The 27,559-nt window shown below is 56.1% G+C and overlaps 1 protein-coding gene across 3 annotated transcripts in view; it reads right to left on the bottom strand.

The window, feature by feature from the left end:
* Positions 1-27,559, bottom strand: part of TSPAN18 (tetraspanin 18) — a 167,781-nt gene that overhangs the window by 31,200 nt on the left and 109,022 nt on the right. For all 3 annotated transcript variants that reach the window (XM_039226940.1, XM_039226941.1, XM_039226942.1), the window contains one exon: positions 15,205-15,350. The gene's annotated coding sequence lies outside the window, so the exon portion shown is untranslated. The remainder of the gene's footprint in view (positions 1-15,204; positions 15,351-27,559) is intronic.

Below are 27,559 nucleotides of genomic sequence, written 5' to 3' on the forward strand. Positions count from 1 at the left end.
CTCTGCTACTTTGCAATGACCTCACGCCATTTTAAGGTCATGTTTCTCTCCGGATTTGGGGATCCTTGGCCTAATTTCACCAGTGATGCTCAGAGATCCTTTCTTCCCAGGTTGCGCTGTCCTGTTTGTGCGGTTACAGAGGGGACTGGCCCTCCCCGGCAGCGGCGGGGTTCAGGTTCAACCCCAGGAACGGGAGGCTGGTTCTCCCTCTACCGCCATCTTTTTCCCAGCTCCTCCCCCTCAGTGAGGCTCCGCTCACTGGGCCATGATGGAGGGGGAGGCAGTCAGAGCGGTTGTCGGGTCAGAGGAGACAGAGAGCTAGGTGAGGAGCTAGCTTACCCACAGTGGAGGGTCTGGCCCTGAGGCTGCCACTCGTCCCCTGCCCAGAGACAACTTGACCCAGAGTCAAGAGCTCTACTCCCATCAACATTCTCACAACAGTTTATAAGCCCCCTCCCCCATCACTGAGCTTATCTCCAATCACCCTCCTTCTCCCCCCCACTACAGCCATACTGGTCTCTTCCACCTGGCAAGCATATTCCTACCTCAGGGCCTTTGCACTTGCTGGTCCTTCTGCCTGGACTCTGTTTTCCACATGGCATCATCCCTCACTTCATTCAGGTCCCTGATCAGATTCCTCAGAGGGGCCGTCCCTGACCACCCCCACCCCCTCTCCCCACCAGCCTAAAATAGGGTCTCCCCCTAGTCACTGGCTGACCCTTTGTTGTTGACGCTTATCTCCAACAATGTTTTCCTCCTGTTGTTTATCTTCTCTCCCCCTCTTCTGAATGCAGGAGGGCAGTGACTTTGTTCTGCCTGGTTCATTGTTGAATCCCAAAGTCCGGTATAGCACATGCCACAGAGCGAATGCTCAGAGGATATTTGGAGAAGGAAGGAAAGGAGAGAGAGAACGAGTTTCTGTGTGGGCCTCTTTCATAACTTTCTGATTTAACCCTTGCTAAAATCTATCAGAAGATGCAGGAGCAGCTATAATTTGTGGGACCCAGTAAAAATGAGGGGTCTCTTCTTCCAAAGTTAAGAATCTCAAGATGGCAGGGCACCTGGGCGGCTCCGTTGGTTAAGCATCTGACTCCTGATTTCGGTTCAGGTCATGATCTTGAGGTTCATGAGTTCAAGCCCCACACTGGGCTCTGTACTCTCAAGCGCAGACCCTGCTTCGGATCCTTTGTCTCCCTTTCTCTTTGCCCCTCCCTCGCTCTCTCTTTCTCAAAAATTAAAAAAAAAACACAAAAACTTCAAGATGGTAGCAGCAGAGCATTAAGCCAAGTGCAGGGCCTTTCTAAGTATAGTCCCCTCCCCAAAACTGGCCAGATTGCCCTGGGGATGTGATATTATCATTGAGAGAGAAGAGCACCAGAGTGGTGTAGGGGCTTGTCCAGCATCACAAGGCATTCTGCTACAGCTTAGAACCTCGCCAACTCCTGCTTCTCCCCTCCTATAGCAGCTACCGAAGAAATCTTCCTATCCACACACTTCTGGAAATCTCCTGTTTACCTCACAGGCTCGTGATGTATACATCATACGTCATATCACGTCTACATATGGCATTTTACTTCAAAATACTCCCACGTTGTTTTCATATAAAAACAAGGCATCGTTCTCCAAATATTTGAGGAGTGTTGGTGTTCTGTTAGCATGCACGGGGCTGATCCTGAGAGTCTGGGTACCCCTGACTGGGGGACGAGTGCCCAGGCCCCGCGGGTACCCACAACCCAGTCGAAAGAGCGTTATCCAAAGCAGAAGACCCCAGCACAAGCTCGACTGCCAGTACCACCCGGTAAATGGCAGCTTCATGCCCTCATCCGTTCCCTCCCTGCTGCTTGGCCCAAAGGACACCTCCTCCGGGGTGGCCACAGACCCAGGCAGCCGAGAGGGAGCCTTCCACAGGCCTGCACAGAGACGCAGGATCTCATTATTCCAACAGAGACAGAGCGGGCCCGGCGGGGCTCCCTCCTCCAGGGGAAACGTGCATCTGCCTGTTGGTGGGAAGGGGGGCGTGTCATCAGCCTGCTCAGCCGGCCAGGTTCACTTGCCTCACTCACCGGGACCCATAATGGTTGGTTAATACAGTCTGATTTGGGGAGGCCGGTGCACTGGGGTCTCTGGGGTCAGAGCAGGGCGTGGGGGAGGGGAGCCCCTAAGGGCATTGCCAAAGAGGGCGGGGGAGTGGCTGGCACAAGGTGCCCGCCTTGCAAAATGACGTCTTAATCCTGCATCCAAAAGCTTGAAGCTTGCTGTGCTGCTGTGTGTGCACGTGCGTTTATATGTGTGTGTGTGCACGCGTGTGCATGTGTATGAGTATGCATGTGTGTGTGTGCACAGTGATCATGATGGCCAGCGGGTGTGTGCAACTGTGTGCAGGGTACAGGATGGTGCAGGGGTGCAGGACCATGCAGGGGGCGGGCAGGTGGGGAGCGGGGGGAGAAGGGAACACGGCTCCGCCACACCTGAAGGCAGAGCCCAGGGGTCTCATTCTGAGAGTGCAAACAAAGACATCTACTTTCCCAGGAAAGGCTCACCCAGCCCCTATTAACACTAATTAGGAGGCTTGGGAATTCCCCATAACTTCATAATTACTGTTCACAGACTTCACAGGGGCCGCGAAGGAAATGGAACATCCCCCCCTATCTTCATAGCCGAGGTGATGATGGCTCAGGTGCCCCCACCCCTGCCACCACCACCCACAAGGCACAGGGATTCCCCCAGGGGTCCCCCTGGATGTCCAGACTCCCAGGAGGCAGTCTTACAGAGGTGGGGCGGGAGGGGGCACCCTCATGGGGAAAACTCACTCTGTGGGGAGCTGGGGGAATAGAGTCAGAAGCCCGAGGAGGGCATGGACGCACCTCAGAAAGGGACCCTAAGCTGAGCTTTGGGTCTGGAGGTCAAGGAGCAGACAGAGCAGTCCACACCATGTAGGTTCCCTGCTGCCATTCAGGCCACCATCCCGCCCCCCGCCCTCCCCACCCCCCCAACTCTGGCAGTCCCGCTGCAGGCTCTGCAAAGGGCTGTGGGGAAGCAGGCGCCAGCGCTGTCCCCTGTGTCTGCCCCCACTGGCGTGATCTCCCAGCCCCCACCCCCGGGAAGCGCTGTCTGTCTGTGTAGCACTTGGGGCCCAGCTCTGCTTCCAGAAGACAGTTCTTTGTTCTTTCCTGTCTGCCCAGAATCTGAGATTTCTCCATATCTTAGGGAGCTTAAAGGCTATTTTCTTAATCATATTACGAAGGGCTGAAATGGTATCAAATACTAACTGACTTCTGGTGCTGTTTCTTTTATGCTTTATTCTTGGGTGACTTCTACCCTTTTTCTCATAAGGAATGTGTATTATTCGGTATTACTCATTCACGAAACACCACGAAAAGGCCCTTCAGGCTCTCCCCCCTCCACACCCCCACCTGCTCTGATGCCTTGAGGTCTAGGCAGGTGCTGCAACCTGGGCCCGGCATACATTTGCCCCTGTGGTCAGCCTAGAGTACTTCTCACCCTTCAATGCCCAGCTTGATATCTCCTCAGCTGTGAAGCCCTCCCTGATTTCTCCAGCCCAGGCAGTGTCTCCTTCTGTTTAGTCCCTCCCCAGGGAGGGGCAGGGGCCTCTCCAAGCCTCACAGCTAGGTCACGGGTGGTGAAGGCTACACTGGAATCCAGAAGGGCTTTTCTTTACAGCCTCCAGGGGTTGGAGGGAGGTAGGCGTGTGCGCACACACACACACAGCCCCCTTGATTCTCAGCACCGCCTTCCTTCCCTGGAGCCAGCTCCTGCCCTGTCGAGGGGAGCGGGGGGGGGGGGGGGGGGGGGGGGGGGGGGGGGGGGGGGGGGCAGCCTTGACCTCCATCTTTGTTCTCCTCGGGAATGAGCCAGGATGCTCCTCTGTCTGTGCCTCCGGGCGCACGGATCAGTGAGGCACGGGATGCAGAACACAGAATGGCCTGGTTGTTTTCCCACAAAGGGATGTGGGGACAGGAAGTACGTGGGGCCCTTCCTCCCTCTCTGGAGCTCAAGGCTGTGTCTGAATGGCCACCCCTGCAAGGGCCACGCACGGCCTCCCTGCCCAGCCGGACGCTGCCCTGGCCTCTCCCTGGCTGGTCCGAGTCTCAGCTTTGCCCCCGAAGAGTGGCTGTCTCACATGCCTGAGCCTCAGGCGTTACCAAAAACACTGTTTCATAAAACAAGCTACCGTGTAGTAAGCATTACCAGGAGCCATGGCACTGGTTAGGTGGTCTGTTGTTGTTGTTTTAAGTTTATTTATTTATTTTGAGAGAGAGAGTATAGGAGGGGCAGAGAGAGAGAGGGTGAGACAGAATCCCAAGCAGGCTCCACACTGTCAGCACGGAGCCCGATGCAGGACTTGAACTCACAAACTGTGAGATCACAACCTGAGCTGAAGCCAGAGTCAGATGCTTAGCCTACCGAGCCCCAGAGGAACCCCTGTTAAGGTGCTTTATATACAACATGCTCACCATCACGACTGCCCTTTCAGCCGCCTATCATCCCTCCCACGTCACACGGGAGATCTGAGCCTCCCGGGAACCGAGGCTACTCCCCCAAGGTCAAGAGCATGAGGTGACTGAGCTGAGACTGGAGTCTGGACCTATGTGGGGGTTATAAGCCCGACTCCCAAGCTAGTTATATGGATTGGAGGAGATAATTGCACCAGCTAAGCATTCCACAGATAATAACGCGTCGAACATCACAGCTTGCCTCATTTTCATTCCATAATGAGAGCAAGCACTGCGGGGACCTGGCCTGGCCAAGAGTGGACAGGCAGGCAAGGCTTCTTGGGGACCTGGTAAGAGGTGGCAGACCCCCTCCCCTCCCTCGCCGCCCCCTGCCCCGGCAGATCCTACCTCTGGAAACCCCAGGGCCCAGACTGCTCCTAGCCAGAGAGTATTATTGGAGAGTAAATATTATTTTACCCTCCAGCTTAATCCAGACCAAGCTTATCTTCCCCACTGAAAAGCCCACAGCCCAGAGAAAGTTAAGCCCTTTGCTGCTTTCCTAATTGCAGGCTTGCAGTGCTGCTGGGGAACACCAGAACTCCGGGAAAGCCAGATAAGTGGTCTGGTATTTGGCAGTGGCATCAGAGAGGCTGGCTCTGGGCTGGGCTGTCTGGCTTTTCAAGTCCACGCTGGGTTGGGGTGGCGGGCGGTGGGGAGGGCCCAAGGAGGGGGAGAAGGCAGGCTGGGGCACATTCCCCCTCTGCACCCCAGGGCCGATCTAGCTGCGGTGGGGGTAGGGGAAGCGAATCGTGGCCTCGTGTTTCATGCTGAGTCCCATTTGGCTAGAAAAGTAAAATGGGGGTCAGCGGGCTGCCGGACCCATTCAGTTCCACCACGTCTGTTTCTTCCTGCCTCTTCCTTTGAAGTATGGGCAGAGCTCAATGAGACCAGAGGCGCTGAGCCTCCCCGTGCCCCACATTTCTCTAATGGGGGGCCTCTAGACAGGGAGCAGTCCCAGCAGACCCAGGCCACTGAGGGCTACGGGTCCTCAAACGGTCCCCAGAGCTGGCCTGGGTCAGATCAGCCCTGGCCCACCCCGTCTCACACCCTCCCCACGTGGCTGTCCAACGAAAGGTGCTGGCACGGCAGACGCAGGCCCAAAGGACCCATGTCCAGGTTGGTGGTCTGCGTGGGTCTTCTTGGCAAAACCAGAAACAATGGGTGCAAGTTACAGAAGAGGAAGTTTGCCCTGATTACAAAGAGGAGTACCCCCCATCTCGTGGGAGGACTGGAGATGTGATGCAGCTGTTACGAGCTGGGATTTGAAGGGGCACTTGGTGGCTCAGTCGGGTAAGTGTCCAGCTTCGGCTCAGGTCATGAACTTGCAGTTTGTGGGTTCGAGCCCCGTGTCAGGCTCCCTGCTGACAGTTCAGAGCCTGGAGCCTGCTTTGGATTCTGTGTCTCCCTCTCTCTCTGCCCCTCTCCTGCTCATGTTCACTCTCTCTCTCAAAAATAAATAAACATTTAAAATTAAAAAAAAAAAAAAAGATGGATTGAAGTCAGACAGACCTGGGGTTTAAATCCTGGCTTCCCCCACTTCCTACCTGTGTGACTTTGGGTAAGCGCCTCAACCCCTCTGAACTACAATTTCATCGGCTGTAAAACGGTTCCATCTTGGAGGATGGACCCAAAGATCAAATGACACCAGCAAGCCTGGCACTTACCATGTGATCAGGACATGCACATTCCTTTCAGCCCCGGGGTCAGCGAGTTGGCTGTCGCTGTGTGTATTCAAGCAGATGTCAGAGGGTCCACGTGCAGCGTTGGGCACAGAGGATTTCCTTCCTGCCCTAGACTAGGATCGCACTCGGTGTCTCTGCGACTTCTCCCAACTCTAAGAAAACACAGCCGGGACGTGGCCTCAGCTGGCTGTGGGAAGGTGGGCGTAGCAGTGAGTGGGCACCGTCTCCTCCTGCCTCTGCCAAGATATAAAACACAGGCATGCACACATGGTATGTGCTTCCTTTATATGAACTGTCCAGAAATGGCGAGATCTCCAGAGGCAAAGAGGAGACGGGTGAGAGCCTGGGGCTGGGGGCGGGCACGGGGACTGACGGCAAGTGGGTACCAGGGTTCTTTCTTGGGGGGTGACGGAAATACTCTCAAAGTACCTTGTAGCGATGTTGCCCAGCTTCTTACAGTTGCTACAAGTCACTGAATCACGCCTTTAAAATGAGCAAATTTCACAGCAGTGAAAATTATACCTCCGTTAAAGCTATTTTAAAAAAACCCAAACGGTAACACCAACAATAAAGTTCAGAGGGGCCGATGCACGGTCAAAGGTGAGGCCTACACCCTGTGGGAGGCGGAGGCAGCTGAGGCCCGAGGTCACCGCCGGTTTTGCCACTCCTCCGCCCGCTGGCTCGCGTGGGCACTCTCTGGTTATTGCTCACCCCGTAAGGGAAATGACTGCACAGCCAGCGGCTGGCCTCACTTACACCCTGAAGTGAAGCCCCAGTGATATGAGGAGGCAGAGTCTACAGACTTCCAGGGAAACCTGGGAGGCAGGAGTGTGAGGGAGGAGGCCTCCAGGGGCCAGGCCTCCCAGAAGCCTCTGCAGATCAGTCCTGGAGGGAGGCTCAGGGCACCTTAAAGTTTGGGGTCTCTGAGTTCAGAGAAAAGCAGAGGCTTGGTCCAGCCTTGTCTCTAAGGCCTTGGTGGGTCCACTTGGGCGTGGTGGGGATGGAACCAATTGTGTGCTGAGCACGGGGAACGGCCTACATTTGCCCTGGGGATGTGACACCCTCGGGCCTGCAGGTGAGCAGAGAAGACCTGTCTGTCCTCGGGGTCCACAACTGCTCATGGTGACTCCTGTGCAAAGCAGGACAAGAACTTTCCAGGCAATCTGAGCATTGCTGTCTTTTGACTGGCAGTGAGCTCTCCGTTGCCAGCAGTATGCAAGTGAAAGTTCAATGAACATCTCTTAAGGAGTCACAACAGATGACTTTGAAGCCTCTCCTGGTCTGGTTAGCTGGGCAGGCTAGGGATCCTTGCCAACCGTTTCCCTCGAGAGTTAAATCTGTACTCGAAGCAAAGCAGAAAGGCAGGGGCCATCCAGGGGTGGGGTGGGGGGCGCCGAGGGGGCCGGGCGGGCTGGCACCACCTCTTCTAGAACTGCAGCTCCTCCGGGCGCTCACCGCAAACCCGCACTGATGGCTGGTTTGGGCTAACGTGCTCCCTGAGTACACACAGGCCAGGCCAGCCATCGCTGCCCCAAGAGAATGTGCTGGAGCCTAAAAAACCAGCCCAGAGGTGGGTGCCTGGGAGGCGGAAGCTGCTGCCAGGCCAGTCAAAGGGGCCCCGTCCGGGTCTCTGGCCAGAGGCCTTGTTTTACACATGCCCAGCATCGGGCATGCAGAGGCCTTCCGGCTCCCCGGCTCTGCCTCCCCAGGGACTCAGGGCCCCGGCGGCGTCCGCTGATTCCCTCCTCTGGCCCCGGACTCACCGCGGGACGAGCTCATCAGTGGCCCCTTCCCAAACCAGAGCCCCGGGCCTGGGAGAGGCCCCGGCTCCCTTTCATGTGCCTGCCGGGCCGGGGGAATGCAGTGAGGGAGGCTGGGGCCTCTGGAGGAGGCTGGGGCTCCGAGGAGGAGGCAGGCTGGGGGCTTCCCTGGCCGCCTCCTCTCCGCGGTGCCAGCTCGCTGGAGGCCAGGGGGCTCCTGACCCAGCCGGCCAGCGGCCAGGGCCCCTCTCAGGCGCTCCGGCCTCCACCCTGCTCCACCCTCCCAGGGGGTTTGGGCACGCCGCTGCACTGCCCGGCGTGGTCACTAGGCCTGCAAGCTAGCCGTGCAGACTGTGTAGACTGTGCTCCAGCACAGCCTCCTCTCCCTCAGCGATGCTAAATGGAGACGCTGCAACACCCAGACTAACTACAGTGCAAGACCGTGTTTCCCGAGGGACAAAGAGACGGACAGGAGAGGGCCCCGCGGGCTCCGGCACTCGGTCGGCATGGCTCCCCCCAGTGCACGTTCAGGCCACAGGGCAGGGCTCCTCCGGGACCCGGGGTACCCCAGCCCCACCCTGCCTCCTACTCCCCATCCACCACAGGCTCACCCCTGCCCTCCAGAAGATAGACCAACACCTGCTGTGCTCCAGAGACCCTTCACCTTGGCCAGCCATCTTCCCGGGATGCAGGCCTTCCCTCCCCCAACTGCAGTGACTTCCATGACTCTCTGGCACTCCTGGGGAGAACCCAACTCAGAGCACAAGAAGCCCATTGATGAGCCCTCCCCTCCCCCACAGCCTCATCCTGCGCTCCACCCCCCACCCCCCACCCCCCCCCGCCGGCAGCGGCTCTACCCCAGCAATATCATTTCTAGGTCCTGAACACTTCTTTTCTATCATGCCCCAGGGACTTTGCATGTGCTGATCCTTCTGCCAGGAACCCACTCCGCTCCAACAAGTCATACACAGATTTCTTTTTCCACCTCTAAGTAAGTCCTTCACAATCCATGGTTTCCCCAGCACCTGCCCTTCCCCAGCGTGGGCCACATGGCCCCTGCATCATAGTGTGTCAGACCACCTGCCGCCTGCCTGCTGCTGTCAGTGAGCCTCGGCCTTCAGCTTGCATCTCCAGCCCCGGGGGAGCTCGCCAAAGTCTAGACTGCTGGGTCTCACCCCCAAATCTCTGATTCATTAGGTCTGAGGTGGGAATCTGAAGATCTGCATTTCCTGTAGGTTCCCAGGCAATGCTGACGCACCTGGTCTGGGGACCACATATGAGCCCTTTGAGCTAGATCTCATCACTTCAATCTCTGAACCAATCCGGCTTAGAGTTGGCGTTCAGTACACAAATGCACGCAAGGTCCTGATTTATCTGTTGTAGCCAGTGTGGGTGGCAGGAGAATTCACTGAGGCCAGTTTTCCCGATGTGCCTGCTCTGCTGTGGAAGAGCTTGCTCTTGCTCTCTCTCTCTCTCTCTCTCTCTCTCATCCCCTTTTCCCAAGATGGCGGCCAAGTCTTTGGATCCCGTGTCTTGGGGGCCGCTCGCTTCCAAGACCAGGCGCAGAGGGTGCTGGGCTAGGAAGACAGTCCACCCTCTGGGCCCTGGAAGCTTCTCAAGAGGGGCATAGGCCAGAGCCTGTGAAGGCAGAGGCGTGGAAGCCTGGGCGGGGAGGGCGGGGGGAGGGAGAGGGTAGGCAGAGGCAGCAAGCCCAGGCAGAGGGTTATTGAGCATCTCTGGAGACCAGCAAGAGGTGGATGTGGGGAGATCCAAGGAGCTAGAGGTTCAAATGCTGGAACAGCCCTCCCAAGCGGCGGCAGGACTTCCGTGGAGGCCAGCCCGAGATGCCTGGGCAGGGCCGGGAGGCTGTGCACCCAAACTCCACTCTTGGGCCCAAGATGGCGCCCACTCACCTGCCCCGGATCTCACGGCTTGCCAAACCCTAGCGGGCCGAAGCCCAGCTGGTGCCCTCCCCCCCCCGCCCCGGATGTTCTGGGCCACAGGAGGCCAAGACCCCTACAGGATGCGATTAGTGGTATCATTTTCTAAATGACAACACTGAGTTTGAGAGGGACTAAGTAACATGCCCTGGGGGGCAAGAAGCCCCCCTTCCCCAACATGCCTGGGATGGAACATCCTTCAGATGGGTAGAGGGGGCTCTGGGGCAGACTGTCAGACCTCAAGAAGTAAAGGCGGATGGGGGCGCCTGGGTGGCTTAGTCGGTTAAGCGTCCGACTTTCGCTTAGGTCATGATCTCGCGGTTCGTGGGTTCGAGCCCCGCGTCGGGCTCTGTGCTGACTGCCAGCTCAGAGCCTGGAGCCTGTTTCAGTCTGTCACTCCCTCTCTCTCTGACCCTCCCCTGCTCACACTGTCTCTCTCTCTCTCTCTCCTAGAAATAAATAAAACATAAAAAAAAAAAAAAAAAGAAGTAAAGGCGGATGACACATCCGGCCCCGCAGTGACGACAAAATTCAAACCTGCTGTGAGTCCACTTAGAGCCAACGATACCCCAGGGCCCCGTGCTCGGTCCGGGGCTCTTCCTGACAGGGAAGGAGGGTGGCACCAGCGGGCACAGCTGTAGGCACGCAGAATCTTAGCAGGTGGACAGCAAGTAGCAAATGTCCTTCCTTCCAGGAGCCTTGGGCTGCCTGACAGAAGAGGGAGGCTGGGCATGTGTGCGGCCAGACGCAGCATCCAGGAGTCTGTCCCTCCAGGCCGGGCTGGATGGTGGCCTGCCCCGGGCCACCTGCCAGGACTCCAAGACACAGAACACTGGAGACCCTCGAGACTGACAGCAAACTGCAGCCAGGATGGCAGGCTCTCTCCCCAGCCCCCCTCTCCAGTGGGACCACTGAGGCCTGGATGGCCATTCAACACAACAGCCACCTGGCCCCTGTCCCTGCCTGACTGCACACCTGTCCCCTGCTCCTGGGGAGGGGGAAAAAAAAGGCAGGAAAGGTCCAGACTTGGGAAGCCGCCTCTTCAAAGAGAATGTTGCTAGGAAAGGGAAGGAGCTGGCTGGCAGGGGAGGGGGCGTTTGCTTCTTCATTTAGATCCTTCTGGATCACTTGAATTTTTAAGGACCGTGTATTACTTCTGCGACAATAACTTGTAAAAATAATTTTTGTCTGAAAAATGCAAAGCAGTACGCAAAAATCTGTTGGGAAGAGAAAAGTCTGTGCAACAAATAGCACAAGGGGTCATTAAGTACGTCATCAGCATCCTTCTGGTACGTGTCCCTGCGCCCGGCGTTCTGCTCTGTGTTTTTACACCCGTGATTTAATCTAAGCTCCCCACAGCCCTACGTGCTGGATGCTGTTGGTGCTATCATTTTCTAGATGAAAACACTGAATTTGAGAGAGGCTACGTAACACGCCCAAGGTCACCCAGCCTTGGGGAAGGGCTCTGAACCGTCAAGAGCCTGGAAGCAGCTCCACCATAGATCGGGGTGTGCCCGCGGTGCTCCTTCCTAATACTGCCACTGAGAAACCGACAGGCTCCAAAACCATTTGTTCTGCATCTGCTCCATGGCTCGAAAACCACTGACATTGCCAAGGAGTCAAAATCAAAAACACAGCCAGAGCCTGATGTCTCCAACCACCTTGGAATCTTGGACTGAGGCCAGGAGAGCATGTGTCACAGGAAGTCCACCACAATCCGTCCATCTGTCCATCCATTCACCAGCCAGTGACGGAAGGCGCCACGTGCCCGGCTCTGGGCTGGATCCTTGCAACTGGAGAGGGCGAGAGGCCCACGGCCACCAGGAGAGGGACCAGGTGAGCATAGGGCAGATTGGACCCCTCGGTGCCTTCCAGTCTGTATGCTTTGCTTCCTCTACAAATTTCCAGTCCCAACGACTGGAATCCAAACAGACATCAAAGGGGGAATGAATGAAACGCAACCCCGCAATCCAGGCCCAGCGGCAGGCCATTCTTCTTCTCCCAACTACTTGGTTTGCGTAACGCTGGCCCAGGGCTTGACGATCCAACCCTTCCGGCGGCTCCGGGTGCGGTGCCAGGCTGGCTCTGGCATTTCACCCAGGCCTCTGCCCTGAGACGGAAAGGGAGAGGTTATGAAAGGTCCAGGAGCTGGGGACACAGGTGAGATTTCTCCCAGGGGTCCGGCCTGCCGAGCTGAGCAAATCGTTCTCGGCATGAGCTCACTTGGCCAACGGTGTGAGCAGGGCTGGCTGGAGGGCAGCCCCAAGTGCCGCTGAGCTGCCCAGAGCAGGGAGTCTGGGCATCCTGGTCAGCTCTCAGAGGCCCAGGCACGTGGCAGGTATTCAGGAAATACTTGACTACTCAGTGAATAAATGTGGTTTTGAGGAAGGCAGCTCTCTGTCCCCATTTGGAGATGGGAGGGGTGTGACTTGGCCTGATCACCGGATTTGGGGGGACACGGACTCAGCTTCCCTATAGGCAATATACACCAAAGACCATTGAGGATTCCTCCCAGAATCATGAAACTGAAATACGTAAATAATAAGGAGACACACAGCATGAGTGCTGTCACTGAGTACTGACCCTCTGGCGGGCAAGCTGGTGAGTACTTTATCTCATTAATTATCTCATGAAATCTCCACATCAGGTCTGTGAGATATGTAGTATCATTATCCCCAATTTACAGATGAGAAAAATCAAGGCTCAGAGGGCCAAGGCCATACGACTAGCAGAGCAGAGCTGGGATCCGCACGCAGGTCTGACTCAAATTAAATGTCGACAGCTGGCAGGGGCCGCCTCCCTAGTTTACAGATGAGACCGTACAGGAAAGGGAAGCTGAGGACATGGGTGGCAAGGCTGGGGCCGGAACCCAGGCCTTCTAACCCCCAGCCCAGGCTCTGCCGTGGCTTGCGAAGTTACAGGTGAACACCGTTTCTCCGGTCCTTAAAGAACCTCGGAGTTGGGGGGATTACTCTGGGTCCCTGTGCAGCAGCCCATCTTCTGAAGGGGTCCTCCGCCACTCCCTTTCCTGAGGATGGAGGGGGGGAAAGGAAAATGGAAGAGCCACTCTACTCCTAACCTGGGCTGTAGTTTAAAGGCAGACTTGAGGGTGGCCACGCAGCCAAGCCTGGAGGCCAGCCGGGAAGAAGTTGTCTGCATCTATCTCCTTTCCTGCCTGGCACAGTCTTCCAAGCCCTAGGGTCCAACCTCCAGGCTTCTGCTCTCACCGTTTGTTCCTTCCTGGCATCCTTGCCTGTCCGGTACCCCAATTTTGAGAGCCCAGCTGGGAGGCACTGCATTCCTGGACCCTCACCCCGCCACCGTCGCCACCCAGACGTGACCTTTGGATCTGGCCTTGGAACTCACCAGCTTTCCTTTATAATTCTGCCCTGAACCCTCTTATTCTCTGCCTTGTATGTCTTTGCTCTTGGGTCTGTCTCCTTATGACTGGCCGGGAGCCCCTCGAGAGGCGGATCTCTGAGGTGCTTCTGAAGGAGCGAGGTACAACGGGAGTGAAGGCTGGCCAGTTCTTTCTGTTTACTTGGGCACCTGCCCCCAGGGTCGCCCCCTCCCTCTCCAGGACCCGTGGCCAGCTGTGTCTTGCACTCTAAGTCCTACAGGGTGGGGACCAAGCCACTCTAGTATCTCTGCAGCATCAGTGGGGGCTTTGAAAAATAGCGTGGGAAAGCATCAGCTCGTAGACCTTCACCAAGTTCAACTGTGGCTCAGCACTGAAGGAGACACCGGACAAGGAGGAAAGACACCCAGAGGAAGGGTCCTGCCCTCAGGGGATCTCCCAGAACAGAGGACGGGCACCTCTCAGCTTTGCTCACTCTCCAGCCCCAGCAAGGGAAACCGCGCCCGGCACCCGGTGAGAACGTAAGAGCCGCTGGCTGAAGAAATGAATTAATGCTCATTGACCCAGCAGCACTGAGCACACCATATAAGGCCGGTGGTGCCGACCGCTGAGCCGGTCTATGTGATGAGTCAGAGCTGCAGAATCCACAGGCAAGAGAGATGGAGAGCAGAGAGAGAGAGAGAGAGAGAGAAAGAGAGAAGCTGGTGAAGGGCAAGATGCTCTGTGGTTGACCAAAATCAAGCAAAGGACAGAACGTAAAAAGCTCTTGGCCACAGCTGTCTGGGAGGCGGCATCAGAGGCTGCGGTTTTCAATCTTTTTCCTGCAGAGCAATCTTTTTGCAAATGAAATCATACACCGCACCCTAAATGCTTAACAGAGCTGCTGCGGTGGACGTCTGTGGAAGCCGAGAGGCCGGCCGCTCTCCCGTACCGGGAACCCCGGTACGGAGGCCCCCGGCTCCACAGACATGGGGTCCTGCGTCCTTCTCCTCCCCTCCCTGCTGAGTCGCCTCTGAGTGGTGCTGGCTGAGGGGAGGGCTGGGCCTCAGTTGTTCTTCTGAGAAGGAGGCCTTCCCAGGCCCAGCGCTTCTGGAGCCCATTTAGGGCAAATACACCCTACAGCGGCTCAAGAAACGATCCCAGGCCACGGGGGAGTGGGAGGAGGAAGGAAAAAGTCCTCCCAGCAAGTAGAGGGGCCCCCAAGGCAGCCAGATACGGGATGGCTTCTCCGGAGCACAGGAACTCCATATGGGGGCAATCCTTCTGGAAAGTGAAGCATCACCGGGAGGTGCACTGTGTGTGAGTGCGTGTGAGTGGGTGAGTGTGGGCGCACTCAGATTCTGGATCCACAGAAACCGCGGTGCACCTGCCAGAGCAAGGCCACCCCCGTGCCGTCAGCTACAGGAGGGACCCTCTGGGACAAATCAGCATTGCTGTTTGCTCCATGTCCCCCACCCCCTGTCCTAGCATCAACAGGCTCACCTGTTGTTTTGTCTGCCTAGCATCCCTTCCTCCTTCTGAAAATAGCACCCGGGTTTTCCCTCTGGGGCTCCAGCCCTCTCCCAATTTCAATTACCCTTTCTTGGATTCTGAGCTTTCCCTGTGCCCATCCTGTCCTAAGCCCTTTTCCTATATTACCTTATCTTATCTTCACAAACCCAGAGGGGGGGATGCCCTTGCTTCCCTGTTTGAACGCTGAGGAAACTGAGGCACAGAAAGGGTGACGAGGAACCTGCCCAAGGTCACGCAGCTAGTAACTGGTGGCGTCAGAATTTGAACCCAGGTCTGCTGGACTTCAGAGCCTGAACCACAGGGCTCTCCTGCTCTTGAAGGGTATAAAATATGGCACCATGATGAAGAATGATCGGGGGACCCTGCTGATGATTTCTATGAGTGACAACAACAGATGCAGCACAGAACCCAGTGCTGAGCAAGCCTGAACTCCCTTACCTGGGTGGCCGGCGTTGGGAGGTCTGGAAAAGGACTGGGCCTGGGTCTAGACGCCGAAGTCAAAGGTTTCAAGTTGCTCTGATGACGATGTCGGAAGCACTCTAGTCTCGGCCACTTTAAGCCCGGGCGGTCCAGGTGATGCCCACCTGTCAGGGACAAGCAGGGTCAGCCATTAGCGCCTGGTCGGGGGAGATCTCATCAGCTCCTGCTGCCCTACGTGTCTTCTTTTTGTTTGCGATGCTCTCCAGGTCCCCAGGGGGCGGTGTGACGGGGCAAAGACAGTGGGAACCTGGGGTCATGCATCGGAGTAGCTAGCGGTCCCACCTGAACTTGGCCGGAAACGAGGCTAAGACACAAAGATATGCACAGGCCTGTGTGTGTACGCCCTGCATAAAAGTACATAAGCATCACACCCACCGCGTCTAGCACCGCGGCCTTTGCAGAGCGGGGAAGCGCGACAAATGCATCACGGTTTGCTTTGATGTAAAACGTAAATGTATATGCTGCAGTGAGCGGGTGGAAACTCCCCCAGAGTCTGAGTGCATGGGAGGAGAGCTCCTTCCTCAAGTGAAAGTGTATTCCTGGGACGCTCCTGATGTAGCCAGGCCTGGGGCTTCGTTTTACCAGCAAGGAGACTGGAGCCCAGAGAAGGGCAGGGACAAGTCCAAAGTCACATGGCAAGTTGGTGGCAGAGCGGGGCCTAAACCCTGCGTCCCTCCCGACTTGTGGCTGGGTGTTCCCTCCAAGGAGGCACCCTCCTTTGTAGCGGTCGGACGTGCAGCCCGGGCACAGGGCTGGGATCTGCCACATACTGTCAGACGGCCGCTGGTCACAGGCTAGAGCAGAGAACTGTTTCCTAGCTGTGTTCAGACCCCAACAAGGTACAAGAGTCATTGCCCAGAGCGGTCAGAAGCATGGCCTTTGGAGGCAGGTAGATCACGGCCACATGCTGGGGCACTCTTCTTCCAGAAGCGGACCACTGGGATTAGTACTCTGGTGTCCACTCAGAACATCAGTCTCTTCGTCTATCGAACAGGGATAATAACAGCATCTCTCTTCGGAGACTGCAGGCAGTTAAAATGACTTCCATATGTCTGTGAAGCCCATGGCAGAGCATTCGCTCAATAAATGTCAGGGATGTGACGCAGAGGAGAATACGGTGATGGGCTGCACAGGGAGGGGGAGCCCTGGACTGGGGTTTGCTCAGTGTCCCTGGCGAGTCTTCAGACAAAAATCTCAGTTCCACCGAATCATTCATTCCTTCTGCCCCCACCTTTCTCCCTCTTCGCTGCCTCTCACAGAGCAGCTGGGGGCCCCGGCCCGGAATATCTGCCTGCGGGATCCCCACCGCCCAGCCCACATTTCAACAGTGGGCAAAATGCAAATGTCATTAGCACTCTGCACGCCAGTGGCAGCCCGCTCTCGCGAGAACTGAGCCGCGTTTAGGGATGGGGGGGTGACTTCCCCAGGAGGGGTGGAGTTCTCGGCTGTTTTCGGAAGGGGTACGGTAAAGAGAGACAGAAGTGGCCTCAAGAAACAAGGGGGGTTGTTTTAGCAGTGTGCGGTGCCCCGAGGCCTTCCTGACGGCGTCACCAAGGCACCTGGAGTCCCTGCCTCAGCCTCCATCTGAATGATGGGTGCGTCCCAGCCTCTCTCGGCCTCTTCCCCACACATACTTGAAGAAGAGGCTCATCTGGGGGACGCACAGCCTCCATGTTTCATTTCCACCCCAACCCACCCTTCCTCATACATACTGAAAGATGCAGACCACCCACTCAATTGACAGACCCTTGGTGGGGTGGGGGGTCTTCACTCCCAGGAGGACGCAATGGACCCTCCGTCCCCGAGTCTTGCAGGCAGGGGTCCTGGGTTCCAGTCCGAATGCCACACTAACTAAGGTAAGCACCCAGGCACAGGCTCCCCGTCGTGGGGCCTTGGTTTCTCCATCTGTGAGAGGGGGTGTTGGGCCCATTGGCAGTCCCTACAACCTCTCACGGTCAGCTCCCAAGCCCGGCTCTAGTAACGTCCAGACGGAGCTGCCCAAATAAGGCCACTCTCCTCTAATTTCCTGATGACTGTGCATGGATGGCCCCAGCGGGCACATGAAGGCTTCCTGGAGGAGGGGGCAGATGTGTGTGCATGGAGATGAGTGCAGGGTGCTGTGGGCCGCAGGGCGGGGTGAGCAAGGGCATCAAGATACCCAAGTGGGGAGCCTCGAGCCAGGGCCGCCTATCAGGGCCGAGCGGGAGATGAGACGGAAAAGTCCTGGGGTCGGTGCTTCACGCCATTTCCCCATCTGATCCTAACTGTGCCTCATTCCCATTTTACCGATGAGAAGCTAAAGCTCAGAGAGGTTAGGAACCTTGGCAGACGCATGACCGTTAAACAGCACAGATTAGATTTGAACCCGCAGCCAATTTCAGAGCAGAAGCTCTAGATCACTGTGGGCAGCCGCCCGCCACCTAGACTGTTTAAAGTAGAATGCGAACTAGGGAAACGCAGGGTCACGTGCGTCCTGAACGCAGGTGGACGAGCGTGGTGGCACGCGAGGGTGAGCAGCACTGTGGCTACGGCGAGGGGAGGAAGTTGCATGTGGGAATGTGCGTACGCTGCCCTCGTGTGCGTCCCTGTCCAGTGATGCTCCAGCCCTGAGTCTGGGCCCAGAAATGCCAGGTGGGCAGGGCGTGGCGGAGGGGCATCAGGGCTTGGGAGTGGGCAGCCCGAAGGCCCAGGCCGTCCCACAGCAGCCTGGGAAGCCCTGTTCTCCAGGCTGTGAGCTGGGCCTCCCCTGCATCACTTCCCCTGACTTCCACATGCCCAGAAGCCGACTCCCCTGCTGCCATGGAGGGTGGCATGTCCTGATCTTGGCCCGCCTCTTCCTTGGCTCGGGCTGCCTGCCCCAGCCAGGGCACAGGACCTGCAGATGGCACGGGGCCGCCGCCAGCAGGTAGGGAAGCCAGCAGCTGCCCCAGCGGAAGGCAAGTCAGCCCTGTGGTCCAGCCCCGGCCCTGCCACCAGCCACTGGCCCTGCGACCTGCCTGAGCCTCAGTGAGATCCCGCTGAGCTGTGGAGATGACCACTAAGGGCAAGTGCATGCACACTGTGAAGTGCTGTGCCCTCCGATGGGGCCGCGGTTCTAATCCCAGTGGCCAAGATGACCCAGAAAGTAACAGAGAGTCCCCAGGGAGGCTTGACTGAGCCTCCAGCCCATGCCTTTATGGAACTCCCCTTCTCCGCTCTCCTGCGCCTCAGTTTCCTCATAGGTAAAATCGAGGATCCTGGAGCTCCGATACGGAGTGGTCGACAGCCCCCCCGGGTCTAGTCTTCTTTGCCACGATTTGCAGTTGATATGGTGTCTGGATTTCATTTGCCAGAAACCAGAAGGCCATTCACGCGGCAGCGAGCTGAGTACACGGAGCCTGGGACAGGCACACTCTGATGGAAGGGAGGGGGCGGTAAATGGCTGACCCAGAAGGAATGTAACGAATCTGGGAAGACAGAAGGAAGCCTTCAGGAAGGAAGGAGGCAGAGCTGTCGACAGGTGATAGACCCGGGCAGAGTCTTTCCCTGAGGCTGCGCTGGGCTGGCCCCGGAAGCCACAGAGAAGACAGAAGCTCTCCTTCCTGGGACCACAAGCAGCACGGGCACGCGCTCATTTGGTGAGCACTGATGGAACACTCGCCGTGTACCTGGGACTCCAGGGGTGCCAGAGATGCTCAAGGCACGGACTACGCCTTCAGAGAGGCTCACAGTTATGGGCGTGAGAAGACAATGCCCTTGTCTTCACAGGTCAAGGTGACAAGGAGGGCTCATCACTTAGCTCTGAGTTCAGACGCAGGAGAGGTGCCTCCCTACTTCCTGGAGGAGGGGTCAGGTTTAAATAGAAGATGACAGGAGGGTGCTGTGGGCAAAGGGCTCAGGGTGAGCAAAGGCGCGGCAGTACCCAAGTGTGGGCTGGGACTTCCGGACCATGAGCCGGGGCGTTTTCCTGTTGGGGCAGAGTGGGAAGTGAAGCAGGAAGGGGAGGCAGGGGCTGCATGGGCAAGGTCTTGGAATGCCAGGACAAGGAAGATGAACTTTGTCCACAGGTAATGGGGAGCCACTGATGGTCATAGAGCAGAGGTGTGCTTCAGGGAGATGAGAAGCAGGAAGGGGCCCAGGTGGGTGGAAGCAGATGATGAGGAGATGGATGAGCGAGATGGGCTGAACCTGGTAGAAGTGGCGGGGGGCGGGGAGGGGTGGTGGTAAAGGTATGATGGAGGTGGGGTGGGGGCTGAAACTGACATGCCAGGGGGCAGGGAGATGGGTGCGGGAGGAAAGACAGATCTAGGCCCGTAGGGTTTGCCTGCCCACTCTCCACTGCCACCGACTCATGGCCTCAGGCAGGTCATTGAACCTCTTGGGCCTTCTTTCTTCTCTAAAAAGTAAAAAACGTAAAACCACTTCATAGGGATGTAGGATTCAACTTGATAATATGCGAAGCACTTTAAGCCCAGTAAGTGATGGTTGGATGCATGCTTTCTAAAATTTAAGCATTTTATTGCTTTTAGTAATTAGTGGTGCCTTCCCCCCAAAAGGACACTGAAGCTCAAAGTCAAATGGTTGGCTGTAGTTGACAGTGCTGGGCCTCAAATCACAGAGAAGCAAGTTATGAGCAAATAAATCTGGGTGACTCAGAGAAGAGTCTTGATTTTAAAATATTGCTAAAGAAAAGGGACGCTTTATGACTTTTGCACTGTGCGCTTATTAAACCCAAGCTATAAACGTGAACTAATAAGTAAAACGAGTTACGTTAATGAAAAAAATCAACCTTCAGGATGAATCCATATCACCTAATGGCAGTCCATAAACATAAACATAAAAATTTTAAAATACCAGAATGAATTGCAATGTCCAGCCGCTCAAGGAAGCTGCAATTTCTCTCTCTGAAAAATAAAAGCTATTGATTTTAGCTTGGGTTCTCATTGCTCATGAGTGAGTCTTTGAGAAGTCATAAAGGAAGGAACTATTTCCAATTGTTTACTCACTAAGGATCACATGTATTGAATTTAAATCATCTCCGATTCCTAATTAGTCCAAACCAAATTAGAATCTAAGTACAGAAGAACTGAAAAGGCCCTCGGAGGCCTCTGAGCTCAGTTTTCTTTGTTTTACTGACCTAGAATCCAAGGGACAGAGAAGGAGAGTGATTTTTCCAAGATCACACAGCAAGTGGGGGAAGAGCCAAGCCAAAACCAGGGCTCCTGGTGCCCAGGGCAGCATCCTGCTCTGGTTCCTACAGCCTCTGGGATCAGATCATTCAATTTGGGTCTTTTAGGGGTGCTGGGTGGGCGTTACCAGGATCTCAGCCCTGGTGACTCCTACCAGAAGAACTTTCTCCTGGCTGCTGGGGTAAAGGACCCTCAAACCCAGTCTAACGCTAGGTCTCTTAACCCGGCCTGGCTCTCTGCCTCTCTCTCTCTCTTTCTCACACACACAGACACACACTGACACACACACACAAGTGAATGAGCACCACAGGAGCCAGGGAGCTTTGCCTGTGGTGCGGGCACGTGTGCATGTGTGCGTGTGTGCGTGTGTACATGTGTGTTCAGCTTCAGCCCGCACGCGATTAGGAAGCAGATGTTTAATTACTACCTGGGTGTTATTAATCACCGCGATTAATACACAACCCATACCACATAATTACTTTGCAATTACACCGAAACGAAGTATTTTATTGCTGAGGGTTTGCTAATTCCCCGGCCTTGCCAGAGGACAGGTATAATGGGCAGCAATTTTTCTTCTTTCCTCCCCTCCCTTCTCGGCCTCCCTTGCCCTCACATTAATCTCCTGGGCTGCTGTCCACAGAACAGGGAGCTGAGGTAGGCTGCGGCACTCACGTCCCTTTTAACGGGAACCCTAAATCGTCCGGGTCCTTTCCGCTCAGTGTCCCCAGCATGGGAATGCGCGTCCTTTCCAGAATGAAGATGGCCTCCTGCAGGCCTGCGGATGGGGCAGGGGTTATCTTTGGGGGAGGGGCTCTGCAGGCAGCAGCCTCGAGTTGAATCCTAGCTCAACCAGTTACCTACTGGCTCTGTGATCCCGGTCACATTCATTGTGCCTCAGTTTCCCCATGTATAAGATGGAGAGGGTAACGGTAATTACCTCAGGGTTCCTTTTGAGTACTGAATGTGATACAAGGCACAGAGCACTTAGCACAGCACCCGGCAGAGGGGAAGGCTCGGTAACACCCATTATTGTTATGCTTTACCCAGAAATGGCCCCCTCCACAAATCTTCCTAACCACAGGGTCCCCCATTCAGGCTTTTGGATTCTGCTCTCTCCCCCTCCCCTCCCCCAATGGCTCAGTCTCATCTACTGAGACATGGCCCCTCACATCGGCCCTTTCCCACTTCTGCTCCCTCCGGGGGCCTCTCACCTCCCTAATCCAGTCTTTGGTTGTCTCATCTGGCCCGCAACCATAGCCTCCACACAGTCTCCCCTCTGCCCCCATCCCATGCCATCTCTACTGGCAAGGGAGACAGATCTTCAGGAGTGGAGCTCAGACCAGGCCCCTCTCCCACTCAACAGCCTTCTATAGCTCCCCATTGCCTATGCAGCCAGGCCCACATCCCCCTCTGGTATTTCAGGCCCCAGGTCACTAATGCCCTACTTTCCTCCTTCATTCCTTAGGGCATTAGCATAGCATAGCACCTAGATTTTTGATTAAGAATGAATGAATGTCTTGCTAGATTTTAGAGGCATCTGTGTCCATTTCTACACCATCCTGGTCTCCGACTTGCCCTGACAAATGTCCTCCCTAAACCCAGCCGTGTTTAGAAATGGCTGATCTTTTAGGACACAGTAACGGCATGTCTGGCTAAGCAAAGAGACTGTATAAGGAGCCTCAGCTCAGGGCTAGTGTGTGGCCCGTTTGAGAGATGAGCGTAAGGGACATGGGGACAGCCTCGATCATGGGTGCCGCATGTTGGAGAAAGAGCCAAGGGAGGTGTACATGTGTGCACGTGTGGGCATGGTGTGTGCATGGTAGCAGAGTGGGGCTGACGCAGCTACTTCTGAGTGTGCATCAATACTTTCAGTTACCAAAATATGAAATTGTGTGGGCCATTCGGTCAGTCACTCAGTAAACGTAAGATAGTGGGTTTTGGAGTCAGAACACTGGTGATGGAATCCTGTCTGCTTGTGACTAGGCTGTGTGACTTTGGACTAGTGCCTTAACCTCTCTGAGACCTCAGTTCTTAGTCATAAAATAGGGCTATCATAGGGGCGCCCGGGTGGCTCAGTCGGTTAAGCAGCCGACTTCGGCTCAGGTCATGATCTCATGGGTCATGGGTCATGGGTCATGAGTGTGAGCCCTGCATTGGGCTCTGTGCTGACAGCTCGGAGCCTGAAAGCTGCTTCTGATTCTGTGTCTCCCTCTCTCTCCCTCAAAAGTAAATAAACATGAAAAGTAATTTAAACATTTTTTTAATGTTTTTTTATTTATTTCTGAAAGAGAGAGAGACTGCGTGAGCAGGGAAGGGTCCAAGAGACAGGGAGATACAGAATCTGAAGGAGGTTCCAGGCTCCGAGCTAGCTGTCAGCACAGAGCCCGATGCGGAGCTCGAACCCACGAACCGTGAGATCATGATCTGAGCCGAAGTCAGACGCTCAACCGACTGAGCCACCCAGGCGCCCCATGAAAAGTAATTTTTAAATAGGGCTATCCTGGCTCCTGGCACTGCTGTAGATGTAACGCCCGCTCTGCTCGGTGCCTGGCATATGGGAAGAGTCAGACCAGTGTTAGCTACTTTGTTATTATTATTATTATCATTAATAATATTAAACCCCGGGAGTATAGAAACTGCATGCCCAAAGCATTAGAGTACCAGATCAGCAGGTGGAGAAAGGCCTGCAGAAACATTTCAACTGAGGGCAGTAAAGTGATATTCATTTATCATTCATTCATTCCCTCAGCCAACACTCACTGAGCGCCTACTGTGTAAGTCGCTGTGAGAGGCACCGGGGAAGGGAGAGCGACTCTGGCTCGGTCTCTGCGGTGAGGCGGAGCGCAGCTCTGCGCTGGGAGAGGGCAGGGACAGGGCAGGGACAGGGGAGGTTCTAACCACTCCCTGCTATATGCCCGAAGCCTCAGCTGCCTGTTACACCTGGACGCTAGAACAAACGGCAGCGGGTGAGGATGGGGCAGGAGGCGCCTGGACGGGCAGGATCCATTCCACGCGTGGTGGAGAGGAGGAGGAAAGGCACTCCAAAGGCCAAGGCACCGGCACGGCGGCCTCAGCGAGCGTGGCAGCTGTGGGCCCCAGCACATGGGCTATGCTTGGCCCTGGCGGGAAGGGAGCGAGGAGGGGAGGAGGTGCACCCAGGTGCTGCGACAGAAGCCTGGGCCAACGGGGAGCCAAAGGGAATTCACAGAGGGGCCGATGGAGACCATCCACGTCCTGGGCTTTCTTCCTCTGTCTGAAGTTCAAGCGTCGGTACTGGGAGTCGGAAGCCCCTCCCCGGGAAGCTGATGAAAGGGTTTCCAGGGAGCATGGGACCATCTATTTCTCCTGCCTGGGGTATGCATACAGGTCCCCGCTCAGCCACAAGGCAAGGGCACAGGCAAAGCAGCAGATGCAGGACTGGCTGAGACGGAAGGCGGGAAGCCTGCCTGCTCCAGGTAGCCGCGGGGCGGGGCGCACACTGCAGGACGCAGCTATTGTCCCTCAGAGGCCACCGGGGTGCGCCCGCTGTGATGAAGCCAATGGGGGAGAGAAGCTCCTTCCACTTTCCATGGACCTCTGCGCCCCCTCCCCCTGCCACGGTCTGGCTCTTCACTCATACGCGTGCACGAACCTGTGCGCTCAACAGGTGAGGCTGAATCCACACACCACTCATTATGTGACCTTGATGCCTTGTGCGAACATCTCTGAGCCTCAGTTTCCACATCTGTAAACTGGGGACAGACAATGACAGTTGTCATTCCCGGAGTGGAATGAGAAGACACAAGGAGATTGGCCAGCGCGGCGTCTGGGGCCGAGCGAGCCCTGATAAGTGGCAGCTATTATTAGTATCACGATTTTAGCTCCAGCCACATCCTGGGGAAGCCCCAGCCAGGCCATTCGTTCAGCCCTCTGTGCCATCTTCCCATTGGCAGGGACGCTGGGAAGTGGCTGACCTTTGTCCTGGTCCTCCCTGGACAGCGGGAGGCCCTCCCAGGCCCCTGGCAGCAGCCCCAGCCCTGAAGGGGGGCCTTTCTGACCACATCCGAGGCACCCACAGACGTGGCTGTGGGGCCGACATTAGCTTTCCGGACAAACAGTGGTCATTGCGTGGGGCCATGGGGAAAGCCCGGCGCCATCACGGCTCTAGGCTCCCCTGACGCGTGTCACTTCTTACCAGTGGCACATATCCATGTGTCCCTTGCTAAATAACAATGGGAGTAACTCACTCATCTGGAGACAAACACCTCTGGGGAAATCCCAGGCCTTGACTGACCCCAAGGCTGAGGCTTTGGCTGTGTTTCTCCGTCTGTGGCTGAGAACAATGCCTTCTCCTCCGTGAGCCCTGGGGACAGGGGTGAGTAGGGATCGGCAGTCGGCCAGCCACCGAGCAGACGAGCTCATCTGGGCCAGGCCAGGCAGGAAGAGACCCCACCCAGGGAGGGTCTCCACGCAGGCCAGGCAGCGAGAGCAGGAAGCCCGACTCCACCCGCCTGACGGGGGCTGAGGGCCTACTGTGCACCAGTCCCTACAGAACTGCTGTCCGCACGGCACCTGATGCGTGCTTTCTTCCCAGTTCCAAAGTCAGGGTTACGGGGCCTCTGGCAGCCGCTCCAGACCCCTTTCCTAAGATGGCGCAGCCCTCCCTCCACCAGGCAGCGCTGGCTGCAAAGCCTCCAGCCGCAGCCCTTCTGGGAGTCACAGCCAGGAGCCACTTCCCGCAGGGGTGCCTGGGAGGCCACACCCCCGTCCCCGCCGCAGGCCTGGCCCGCAGCCCCGACACAATGCTGGGCACAAGCCCCGTGATGCCATTCAAACTCCAGGGCACCTTTGGGATCCGGATTAAGCGAGATTGCACTTGAACCCCAGGCCTCACTGTCACTTCACGTACATGAGCCCGGCCCCTCAGGCTCTGCTTCTGGGGGGCTGCCCGCACACAAAGGGGGCTCATAAAGGAGACAGACATGGGGCCTGCCGTCACGAGACTCAATGACCAGCAGGAGTCAAATCTGAGATATTGTGCGCCCGTGACAGGACCTTCCACCCCTCCCCTCTGACTACGACCATTGCTTCCCCCACTCCCGCTGCCGTCTGATACCCAGAACGTAGGACGTGCGTGCAACCCACCTTCCCTCCTGCTCTCATCGAATACCAGCCCAGCCACCAGGGTTTATCTCCCATTTCACAGATGGGGAAGCTGAGGCTCAGACAGATTATAATTGGCCCGGGGTCACTTGCAACTCCTACTCGGCTGCACTTGGATCGGAACTCAGTTCCGCGTGGCCACTGGGTCCCAGCACTTGTCTCCCACTAACAAAAAGCACCCAACTACCACTGCGAAGGACAAGGGGTGGGAAGTCCAGTGGTTAGGGTCACCCTGGGCAAAGCTCACTCTCCCCCTCCTTAGCTCATGTGACTCCTGGGCCATATGGCTCATGGGACGACAGACGGGGGGAGGCAGCTCTGAAAGAAGGGAGGGGCGGGACCCCTGGGGTGCTTCGCTCGTGCCACGGGGTCCTCTCCTCCAGCCCCAGCCCGGAGGCTCTCTCCCTCTCAGAGATTCTCAGGTCGCTGGCTCATCCCATGCCCCACCCCCAAGCCCCATTATGTCACAGGCTTTGTGGCTCTTCCAGGCGGAGAATAGGCAGGGATGGGAATTTTTACCTGTTAATTTAATTCGAGAGCCCCTGCTGTTTGCCAAGCCTGAGCAGCCTCACAGCAGGCTAGGAAAGGAGAAGGGGAGAAATGGATAAGCAGCAAATGGGGGAAAGCACACAAGCTGGGGGGCTCCCCTGAGGGGGAGGGTGGTCCAATGGGGGCGGGGACCCCAAAGCAAGAAGGGTATCTGGTTCCCAGGACACGCAACCCCATTCCTGGTGGGGAAAGGGCAGAACGGGTGAAAGATCCCACTGCGCAGGGGAAGAGCTGAGCCCAGCCAGGTGCAGGAGACCCCCGCGCCCTCAGCCTTCCTTCCCACAGCCACCAGACTTTCGTAACACGGCCTGTCCCTAATGTATCTGGAGATGTGAATGGCACGCTCACCACCCTGGGCACCGGGCACCATTCAACCCCCTATCTTTTCCCACCCACCCTGCATGAGGTAGTGCCGTTCTCATCCCCACTCCACAGATGTCAAAACAGAGTTTCAAAGAGGCAATGTATCCTCAACACGCTCAACATGGCATCACCATATGACCCTGTGATCTGACTCCTAGGTCTATACCCAAGGAATGAAGATGGGCTGATCAGACCTGTCACGTATGCTCACAGCAGCCTGAAGGCGGAAAAAGGCCGACTGTCCATCAATGGGTGAATGGATAAACAGGCAAATGTGGTATATCCACAATGTGGACTATTATTCAGCAAGCAAAAAGGAACATAAAGTAGTGATACATATTGTTATAATGTAGATGCACCTCCAGACCACGATGCTCAGGGAAAGAAGCCAGACACAAAAGGGCAAATACTGCATGATTCCATCTACACGAAATATCTAGAATACGTAAACCCAGAAAAACAGATGGAAAGCAAATGAGTGGTTGCCAAGGGCTGGGACGAAGGGTCTTGATGTGTACAGTGTTTACTTCTGGGGGGATGAAAATGTTCCGGAACTGGATAGAAATGGCGGTCGCACAGCCACGTGAATGCACTGAATACCACTGAAGGGTTCACTCCGGTTAATTTTGCATCATGTGAATTTCACCTCAATTGAAAAAAAAGAGGGGCGCCTGGGTGGCTAAGTCGGTTGAGCGTCCGACTTTCGCTTAGGTCATGATCTCGCGGTTCGTGGGTTCGAGCCCCGCGTCGGGCTCTGTGCTGACTGTGAGCTCAGAGCCTGGAGCCTGTTTCAGAATATGAATCACACTCTCTCTAAAACACACCAAAACAAACAATATCTCTCTCTCTCTCCTAGAAATAAATAAAAATATTAAGAAAAAAAAAAGAAAAAGGAAAGTGGGGGGAGGGAGGATGTAACACACTAGGGTTGCGAGCTGGTTAGTGTGATTCCAGATTCACGCTTTGGTCTTTGTGACCTTGGCCACCACGCGCTTGCCTACCATGCGCTTTCCTACCAACAGCTTCTGCTGTTGCCTCTTCCAGGAAGGCCCTCTCGCTCCATTTTCACTGTCTATATCCTTCCCAGTGTT

Source organism: Hyaena hyaena, unplaced genomic scaffold, assembly GCF_003009895.1.
Source record: "Hyaena hyaena isolate Hyena2069 unplaced genomic scaffold, ASM300989v1 scaffold_23, whole genome shotgun sequence".
Lineage (NCBI taxonomy): Eukaryota > Metazoa > Chordata > Mammalia > Carnivora > Hyaenidae > Hyaena > Hyaena hyaena.